Below are 9,635 nucleotides of genomic sequence, written 5' to 3'. Positions count from 1 at the left end.
GGCTGTCGAGCTGCTAGTCCTGACCCTGACCCAACCCCTGCATGCAAGGCTCTGTAAGGGAGAGGAATGGAGGGGACCCTGCCCCCAGGTGAGCCCAGCCACATGATAGGCTGTGTGTGAGGCACAGACACATGAGGAGCCCCAAGCAGGCCAACATTATCGTGACTGGAAGATCAAGGAGGGCTTCCTGGAGGAATGGTCATTTACCCAGGTAAGGAATGAGGAGGATTTGGATATGCATGGATGAGCTGGGGTTGGAGGGAAGAGAGGAAAATTGGACCCCAGGCAAAAGGAACACCATGAACAAAATGCAAGAAATTACCTTTCTTAGAGAGACATGCATCTAGGAATGAGAGAAAGTCTCTTGACTATGGTCTTTCTTGTCAGCAAACTGGGACCAGCTACCCAAGAGGGATAATAAATTGTCATTCATTCATTCACTTATTCAGCATATACTTATTGAGCCTGGAGACTCTGAACTTGAAACAGTTGAAATAGACATTGGAAACCATATTCAGAAACATTTCGTGCTTGGTCCAGAGGATACAGAGGTGAACAAATCAGATGTGGTGGCTGCTCTTGAAGGAGGGAGGTGATAGGTAAGAAACAACTGAACAAATAAATAAAATCTGAATGGGAATGCACGCTGGAGTGCATTGGAGGGCAGAACCAGGTGGCCTAGAAAGGCCTCTCAAGCAAGGGTCATTTGAACCAAGATCTGAAGCTCCAGAAGGAACCAGCCACCCCAGAAGGTGCTGGGGAGAGAATATGCCAGACAGAAGGAATTAAAAAATGCAAGTCTTGGGAAGAGAAACCAAGCAGCAGAGCAAAGGCCCAGGGGCTGGAGCACAGTGGTGAGGGGCGCGGGGGTGGAGGGGAAGGTGTCGGGCAGGGCGAGTAACAGGTCACGGGGTCTTACAGGCCAGGCCAGGTGGCTGTAGATTTATTTTATCCTATGCCTCTGCCCCGACAATGACACAAACTATTATGAAAGTTATGTAAGCACACGTTTCTGCCTAGCAAAGGGATCCTCAAACAAACAGGGGTCGCCCTCTATCTTGATACAGCCCACAAGCAAAGACTGGCTTCTCCATTTTTTAATGGTTCTCATGTAAGTGCCTCCGTAGTATCCTTGATTTTGCCTCTTGAGCTGCAAAGATGAAAATATTTACTATCTGGCTCTTTACAGAAAAGTTTCCAGATCCCTGGCCTGGAAAGACACCAGAGAAGAGATTCCTCTCTAGAAAGGGGCAAATATGTTTATGATTACTAGAAGGGATGAAATGTTCCTCTATTTTAAGAGGAAATCAACAAAATAACCAAACAATATTTGGTTTAAAAAAAAGATATCCTCATCAATTTTCTGATAAGTGTTATGGGTGCAGAGAAGAACTGAGGGTCCTTCCCATTCCTTCCCATGTCTCTGCAACTTTCCTCTCTCCTGTCTCCCAGCTCCTGGAAATCCAATTTCCTAGTTATGGCTGTGCTTATTAAAAGCATGACTGTGGAGGCTGTTTGCCCCTGGATCTATTTTTGTCATAACTGTTTGTAATGGTTAAACCTCAACAACTTAAACACTCCATACAAAATAATGTATCTTCAATAAACTGAAATATTAACCAATCATATGTAATGGCTCATTTCTAACAAATGCAGAGATCAGGGTCCTCGGGGCATCATAGAAATTGAAAACCATATTGATGGACTGGCCAGCCTTCAAATTACACTGCGTGGAGATGAAAAAGCATAGGAAAAGTTCTCATTATGGCTCCCTGACATTAATTTGAGCATTTTTATATGTGTGTCCTATTAAGCACTTTAAGTGCTTTTTGATAATTGTGCTTTGTAGTTTTTACAGCACTTCAGCCTATTCCCAGTTCAATTTCCTCTTTTATCCGATGTTTGAAATATTGATTTCTGACAGATGAAAGCAAACCTTATAATCTCAGCAGCGTGCAATAAGTGAGTGGGACGAGGCTTCAGAATACATCAGGGAATGGTCATATTTGAAACAGTCTTTGTTTTATTACATTTCGTCAACAGAATTTACTTACTGCTTGCTGATATTTATGTAAAAAGCCCAGCCGCTGAGAGGGCCACGATATTGCCAATTTCAGCTCTACTTTTTGCATTTAGTAAGATAAAAGAAGCTTCTCCCTTGGAGCCCGATGATTGCAGCGGCTTAAACTGCTGTCAGCCGGCCGCAAGTAACTGTGATTTATCTTCTTCAGATTGTGCCCTGTCGTGGCTGCAAACTTTTCTTTCAGTTTTGCATTAAAAACTGACAGCCCATCAGGATGCTTAGAGCCAGCCCTCTCAGGCTTGCCCCGGCCTCCATGGAGACCTTCGGTCTGGGAGAATCTCAGAGTTGTTCTTTAAGCTGGACGTGACCTTAGAGGTGACACTCTCTGCATTTCCCCTAACGTGACTTGCAGACCCTTGAGGGCATCGACATTACTTCAGGTGCTACTCAAGTTATTTCCCTCCATTTTAATGATTCTTTCACCAATTTATTCAGTTCCACTATTACTTACTGTACAGTGTCCTGGGCGTGGGGGTGCAGAGCTGAACAAGGGAGATCATTGTCTTGGTGACATTCACATTCTACAGCAGTGATTCTTGACACCCAGGCATGATTTTGCCCACACCCCTGCAGGAGACATTTTTGATTGTCACAACCATGGAGGGGGTGCTGCTGGCTTCTGGAGGTAGAGAATGTGTTGGAGGAAGCTGCCAAACAGGACAATCCCCCATAACAAAGAATGATCTGGCTCCAAATGTCAATAGAGCTGAGGTTGAGAAATCCTGTTCTAGTGGAAAGAGACAATTAACCTATAAATGGGCAAGAAAATAGCTGGCAGTGATAAAGGCAATGAACAAATAAAGTAAGGAGGTGAGATGAGTATTCTAAAGCTACTTTAGACGGCAAGATCAGGGCAGACCTCCGCGAGGAGGTGGCACTTAAACCGAAACCTAAATAATGCCAAGGATCCAGCCAGGAGAAGACTTGGGGAAAGGGCATTACTGGCAGAGAAAAGAGCTGTGCAAAGACGGCACAGCAGGAAGGAGCTTGGCAAGTTTCAGGGGCATAGGGCAGGCCAGTGTGGCTGGAGTTAGGGAACTTAAGGGTGCCCAGCAGCAGCGCGGAGAATGACAGCAGCCGGAGAGCAGGGACATGTTTTTGAGGCTGTGTTGACAGAACATTGAAGTCTAATATGGCATAAGAGGCAGAAAAATGGGCCAAGCACATTGGCTCACGCCTGTAATCCCAACATGAGGCAGGAGGACCCTTTGAGCTCAGTAGTTCAAGATCAGCCTGAGCAACATAGCAAGACCCTGTCTCTACAAAAAATTTAAAAACTAGCTGGGCATGGTGGTGCATGCCTGTAATCCCAGCTGCTCAGGAGGCTGAGGTGGGAGGATTGCTTGGGCCTAGGAGTTCAAGGCTGCAGTGAGCAGTGATCACACCACTACACTCCAGCCTGGGCAACAGAGCAAGACTCTGTTCCTAAAAAAAAAAAAAAAAATTGAAAAGGAGACAAATGGTTCAAGAATGATGTTAAGTTTTGCCCAGCTAAGATTTATTTTAATACATATTAGAAATGTTGCTTAGGATGTAAATAAAGCATGTAAGGAAATAAATAAAAAGCATTAAGTCAATTCTCATTAAGGTGACACACAACTGTGACAGTAGTTGTGAAGGCAGCACTCAAATGAGTGGAGGTTGAGATGAGGAAGCAGAGAAGAGAAGGACCAAGGGATTTGCCCTGGGCCTCATGGCATGCAAAGAACAGAGCTTGCCCTAGAATCACATGCATGGACCTTTCCAGTCTGCCCATAGCCTAGGGTTTAGGAGCATGAACCCTGAAGTCAGGGCTTGACTTCCCCCAGAACTTTGGGAGATATTTAAAACCAAGAAAAGACTGTCAGAGACCCAGCCAAGCTCCACCCATACACAACAGTTGATTTCAGCCTCCCTTGGCCTTCATGGCCACCCAACCAGATGGCTGAAACCCTCCTACATGCCAATACATTCATTCATTTAACAAATGTTTATTGAGCACCTGCTATGTGCCAAGCCCTGGGCCACACACTGGAGACACAGCAAAGAAAAAAACAAATCAAATTGAGGGCTGCCATTGCCATCTGCTGCTACTGTCCAGCTGTCTCTCTGGCCTCTGGAAGACCAGCCATGAACCCTAACAGCTATGGGTAAGAGGAAAATGGTAACAGTCAGGATAGGATCAGTTATGCTGCAATAACAAACATACATGAACTCTCATTCACTCTATGTGTCCCTTGCAGGGCAAAATGGGCTCTGCTTTGCACTGTTGTCCTCTGGGAGCCTGGTAGATGGGTTGCCAGCACCTGGAACAATCCTAGGCCCTGTGGCAGAGGGAAATAGAGCATGAGGTCGCTTCTGCTAGTTCTCCATGCTTCTGTTTCTATGTGGCACATGTTACATCTGTTCCCGTTAATGGTCAAAGTAAGTCACATGACTACATCTGAATTCAAGAGGATGCGAAAGTAGAAACCAAATATCTAAGACCAGCCGGGCACAGTGGCTCACACCTGTAATCCCAGCACTTTGAGAGGCTGAGGCAAGACAGGCAGATCCCTTGAGCTACGGAGTTAGAGACCAGCCTGGGCAGCATAGTGAAACCTGTCTATACGAAAAATACAAAAAAAAAAAAAAATTAGCCGGGCGTGGTGGCATGAGCCTATAGACCCAGCTACTCGAGAGGCCGAGGTGGGAGAATTGCTTGAGCCTGGGAGGTGGAGGTTGCAGTGAGTGGAGAGATTGTGCCACTGCACTCCAGCCTGGGCAACAGAGCCAGACCCTGTCTCAAAAAAAACCACCAAAAAATCTCACAACTAGTACAGTGCTCCAAGCAGGAGGAATAGAGCTGGGGGTACCTGGGGTTGTGAGGGCAGAGTGAGGGCCTCAGCCCTAAAAATAAATCCGAAGACCTTTGACAGGCAGGGCTGCAGGGCCAGAGTCTCAAACTGGAGATCCGCAGACAGTAATCAGCGCACACCCAGGTTTTGCTTGACCTATGTAGTGTTTAAATGCTTAAACATTAGTCGCCAGTATTTTTCAATGAGGAGATTTTGCATAAAAATTACAATTTCTCTTTTAAAAAATCAGAACTGATGATGTTGGGTGGGCATTTTCACGTGGTAGCCATCAGCTCTCACTGAGTGGCAGCTGGCCCACAGCCTGCTCTCATCAATCTGCATTACCTGCCCAGCTCTGAGGCTTTTAAGTTTGCAACCCTTGGTCTAGTTTCTTATACAGATGAAGAAACTGAAGCTCCAGAGAGAGAAAATGACCTGCCTAAGTTCACAGGCCAATTAATGGCAAACTCAAGACCAAAGTCAGCCCTATCTCTGGCTTCACAGGCTGATGGGAAAGAAAGGGATGACAACAAAATGGGGGGTGACATAGCTGGAAAAGAGTGGGGGCCCACCTATCTTTAAAGAGTCAAAAAACAACAGATGCTGGTGAAGCTGCAGTGAAAAGCGAACTCTTATACCCTGTTGATGGGAATATAAATTAGTTCAGCTACTGTGGAAAGCTGTTTGGAGATTTCTCAAAGAACTTAAAACAGAACTACCATTCATCAATACTGACATTTCTATGTCCTTTTATCATACCAACATCAAGATACAAAAGAAACTCAAAAATTTACTATGATATATTCTTAATAAGAGCAAAAAACAAAAAACATGGAACTACCATTTGACCCAGCAATCCCATTACTGGGTATATACACAAAGGAAAATAAATCGTCCTGTCAAAAAGACACATGCACTCATATGTTCATTGCAGTGCTATTCACAACAGCAAAGACGTGGAACCAACGCAGGTATCCATCAATGGTCAATCAGATAAAGAAAATGTGGTACATATACACCATGGAATACTATGCAGCCATAATAAAGAACAATATCATATCCTTTGCAGCAACATGGATGCAGCTGGAGGCCATTATCCTAAGTGAATTAATGTGGGAACAGAAAACCAAATATTGCATGTTCTCACTCATAAGTGAAAGCTAAACATTGGGTACTCATGGGCATAAAGATGGCAACAGTAGACACTGGGGACTAGTAGATGGGGGAGAGAATGAGAGGGGCAAAGTCTGCAAAACTAACTGATGGGGACTATACTCACTTCCTGGGTGACAGATTCAATTATACTCCAAACCGTAGCATCACATAATATATTCATGTAATAAGCCTGCACATGTACCCCTTAAATCTAAAATAAAAGCTAAAATTATTTTTAAAAGAGTAGGGGGTTAGGGGGAAGGTCAGGGTGGGCTGGCCATGCAGACGACCCCAGCGTCTTTGCCCTCCAGCCATGGACACGCACCCCTGCAGGGCACTGAGCGGAGCTCTTCAAAGCCCCGGCCTTGTCTGGCATTGCTGGGCCCCACTGGGCCACGCCAGCTAGAGCTCCACATGCCCCTCCTAAGACAGTGACAGCATCAACCCCAAGCCTCTTCAGAGGATTGCCTGTAAACTGGAACCAGACATGCTTAGAATTTCAAAGGGGATCGTTAGCATTTTCCATATTGGCCTGGTTATTTACAATTCATTAAGAGAATTAACTTTGAGACTGGGTTCCTCTGATAATCCCCCCAAATGGAAACCACAGGCAAGGGCGGCAGAAAATGGGGAGGGGGGCGAGGGCCAGGAGGGCCTGGTTCTTGGATAAATCCAGGTCTTCCTGCATCCTCTCACTCGCCTTATGAGGGAGGCCTCCCCAGCCTCCCTGTGACAGAGAGGGGAACTGAGGCTGGGAGAGGTTCTGTATATCTCTAAGCTGATGTGAGTGGGCTGATGTGATGTGATGTGACGCAGAAGGCTGGGCAGTCGGTTGGTCCAGCTAGGCTAGCCTGGTGGACCGCTGCATGTACAGGGTTGACGTTGTGCTTCTCTTAAAGTTCTTTAGTTCTCATAAGCAGAAGCTGCTGGAACTGTCAAGGCTCTAACCTACTCTATACCAAAGACAGTGTAAGCTCTACTGCCAAATGGGGGATGACTGGATGAAATAGGATGAAGAAATCAGGCCCTCCACCCTACGGCAGCCCCACCTGTCACTCCTCAGAGAAAGGAAGTTCCAGTCTAACCGAAGCAGGGACCCTCCTGTGCTTCCGGGGCTCTCAAATATCTGCCATCATCACGCTTTCCAAACAGGTTTTTGGTAAGTTCACTAAATTATCACTCCAGGTTGCTGAGTTTCTGGAGACCTCATCTCCACTGCCTGAGGGCCGAGTTCTCCTCCTCCCTGCTGGCTTCCTGGGTGTGAGGTGTATATATATGAGATAAGGTCTTGCTCTGTCACCCAGGCTGGAGTGCATGTGTGATCATGGCTCACTGCAGCCTTGACCTCCTGGGCTCAAGCAATCTTGCTGTCTCAACCTCCTGAGTAGCTGGGACCACAGGCATGCCCCACCACACCTGGCTAATTGTTTTATTTTTTGTAGAGATAATATATCACTATCTTGCCCAGGCTGGTCTTGAATTCTTGGGCTGAAGCGATCCTCCCACCTTAGCCTCCCAAAGTGTTGGATTTACAGGAATGAACCACCTTGTCCAGCCCAGGGAGTGAAGCTTTAATGTGCAGATTCTCAAAAGCCTTGATGGGACCCTTGAGCTGTTTGAGAACTGGTATGTGTTTTATTCCTTACTATGTCCTGGCACTTAGTGCATAAAGGTACACAAAACTGCATCATTAAAGGGATGGGTGGATGGAGAATCTAGAAATAGTAGAGCAGAGAAAGGAGCAGTGACTCTGGGCAAGGAACACAGTTTAAACTATACCAGGAATACCAAGTTCTTGACATGCACACCATCACTTTAGCATCCAAAGACCATGGCAGACATTACTAGTCAATCTAATTTCCCCTGAACCAGAATGCAGCCTCAGAATCTCTCTTAACACTGTGCACCTAATCAGAATTAATACATGAGATGACTTATCATTCCTGGACTGGTTGACCTTTTGAGGTTCATTGCAGCCATCTGCCTCTCCTAAAAAAATTGCAAGGTATTGTGAGACGCTTGATCCACAAAGCTTGTAACATTATTCCTCAAATCACCAAGCTGTCAAAGTAGCTACCTCTGAGTTTAGGCTAAATCTCCAAAGTTCCTGATGGTGGCTCCTCATTGAGCTGGGTGTTCAGTTTTCCCGAAGAGCAAGCTCTTTCCACAGGCCTCGGAGTTTCCTGTTTCGTGAAGTGGTGGAGCACGAGATCTGGGAGGCCTCTCAACTGAGATGCTGTCAGCAGGTAGCAGTTCCTCAAAGTGCTGCCCGGCCACTGAGCCCTGCAAACACCTGGCCCCCTCCAGGCCTTGGAGTCAAACTCCAGGAGAGGGTGAGGACTGGAGCAGCATCTGCCCCGTTTGGCCAAAGCCATTCTCCCAAGCCCTCCCTCTATGGTGACCAGAGAAAGGAGGTCACAGACTTGGAGTCACATCACCAAATCCTCAGAAGTCCTGGGTTCCAGCCTCCCACTCATGACGGGATTCCTCCCTCCATAGCCTCCCTGACAAGAGGCTGTGCAGACCCAGGAGTACCCCTCCAGTGCCTGGGAGGTTGCCACCTTCATTCATTAAGAATGATGGTTATTTCATTGTTTCTCCCCTGAAAAGGAGGAATATTTATTTCTCCCTAGTGATCATAAACACATTGCCCATTTCATGAGAGGAATCTCTTATCTGGTGTTTTTCCAAGCCAGGGATCTGAAAACTTTTTCTGTAAAGATCCAGATAATAAATATTTTCCAGCTTTTCAAGTCAAGAGGCAAAATCAAGGACACTATGTAGGCATTTATATGAGAACCATTCAAAAATAGAAAAGCCAGCTGGGTGTGGTGGCTCAAGCCTGTTATCCCAGCCCTTTAGGAGGCCAAGGTGGGAGGATCACTTGATGCTAGGAGTTCGAGACCAGCCTGGGCAACATAACTAGACCCCACCTATATAAAAAATAGAAAAATTAACTGGGTGTGGTGGCACACGCCCGTAGTCCCAGATATTTGGGAGACTGAGGCAGGAGGGTCACTTGGAATTTGAGGCTGCAGTGAGTTGTGATTGTGCCACTCCACATTAGCCTGGGTGACAGAGTAAGACCTTGCCTCTAAATAAATAAAGAATGATGTCAATGAGGAATCTTTAGCAACACGGGAAAAAAAGACTCGGGGTTGGAAAACAAGCAAGATAGCAAATGTGTGTTACTATGTTTACACATAAATTTAAAATACATTAGAAGTGTAAAGGTGTTGGGGGGCAAAATTCAATTTAAAATATTACCTATAGTTGAGTTCCAGTGATAAGGTTAGAGATGAATATTTTTGTCTCTCCTCTTTCAGGGTTTCTGTAATGTCACTTGATTTTTCATGATGGATCTAGTAGATTTTGGTGGTTTCTACCATACTATTGGCCATGCCTTCTTCTTCTTCCTCTGGCAAAGGCATTCTGGTTTTCCTTTCCAAACCATCCCTCCCTATTCTCAATTCATGTAGTTTGGTGGAGCTAAGCCCACCTCCACTAGCTCCAGGGATGGGTGCATGCTCTAAGCCCACCTGATTGGCACATTCCATTCCCCCTAGCTCTAGGATTGACTT

This window comes from Pan paniscus, chromosome 18 (assembly GCF_029289425.2).
Source record: "Pan paniscus chromosome 18, NHGRI_mPanPan1-v2.0_pri, whole genome shotgun sequence".
Classification (NCBI taxonomy): Eukaryota; Metazoa; Chordata; class Mammalia; order Primates; family Hominidae; genus Pan; species Pan paniscus.
This window is presented reverse-complemented; position numbering follows the sequence as displayed.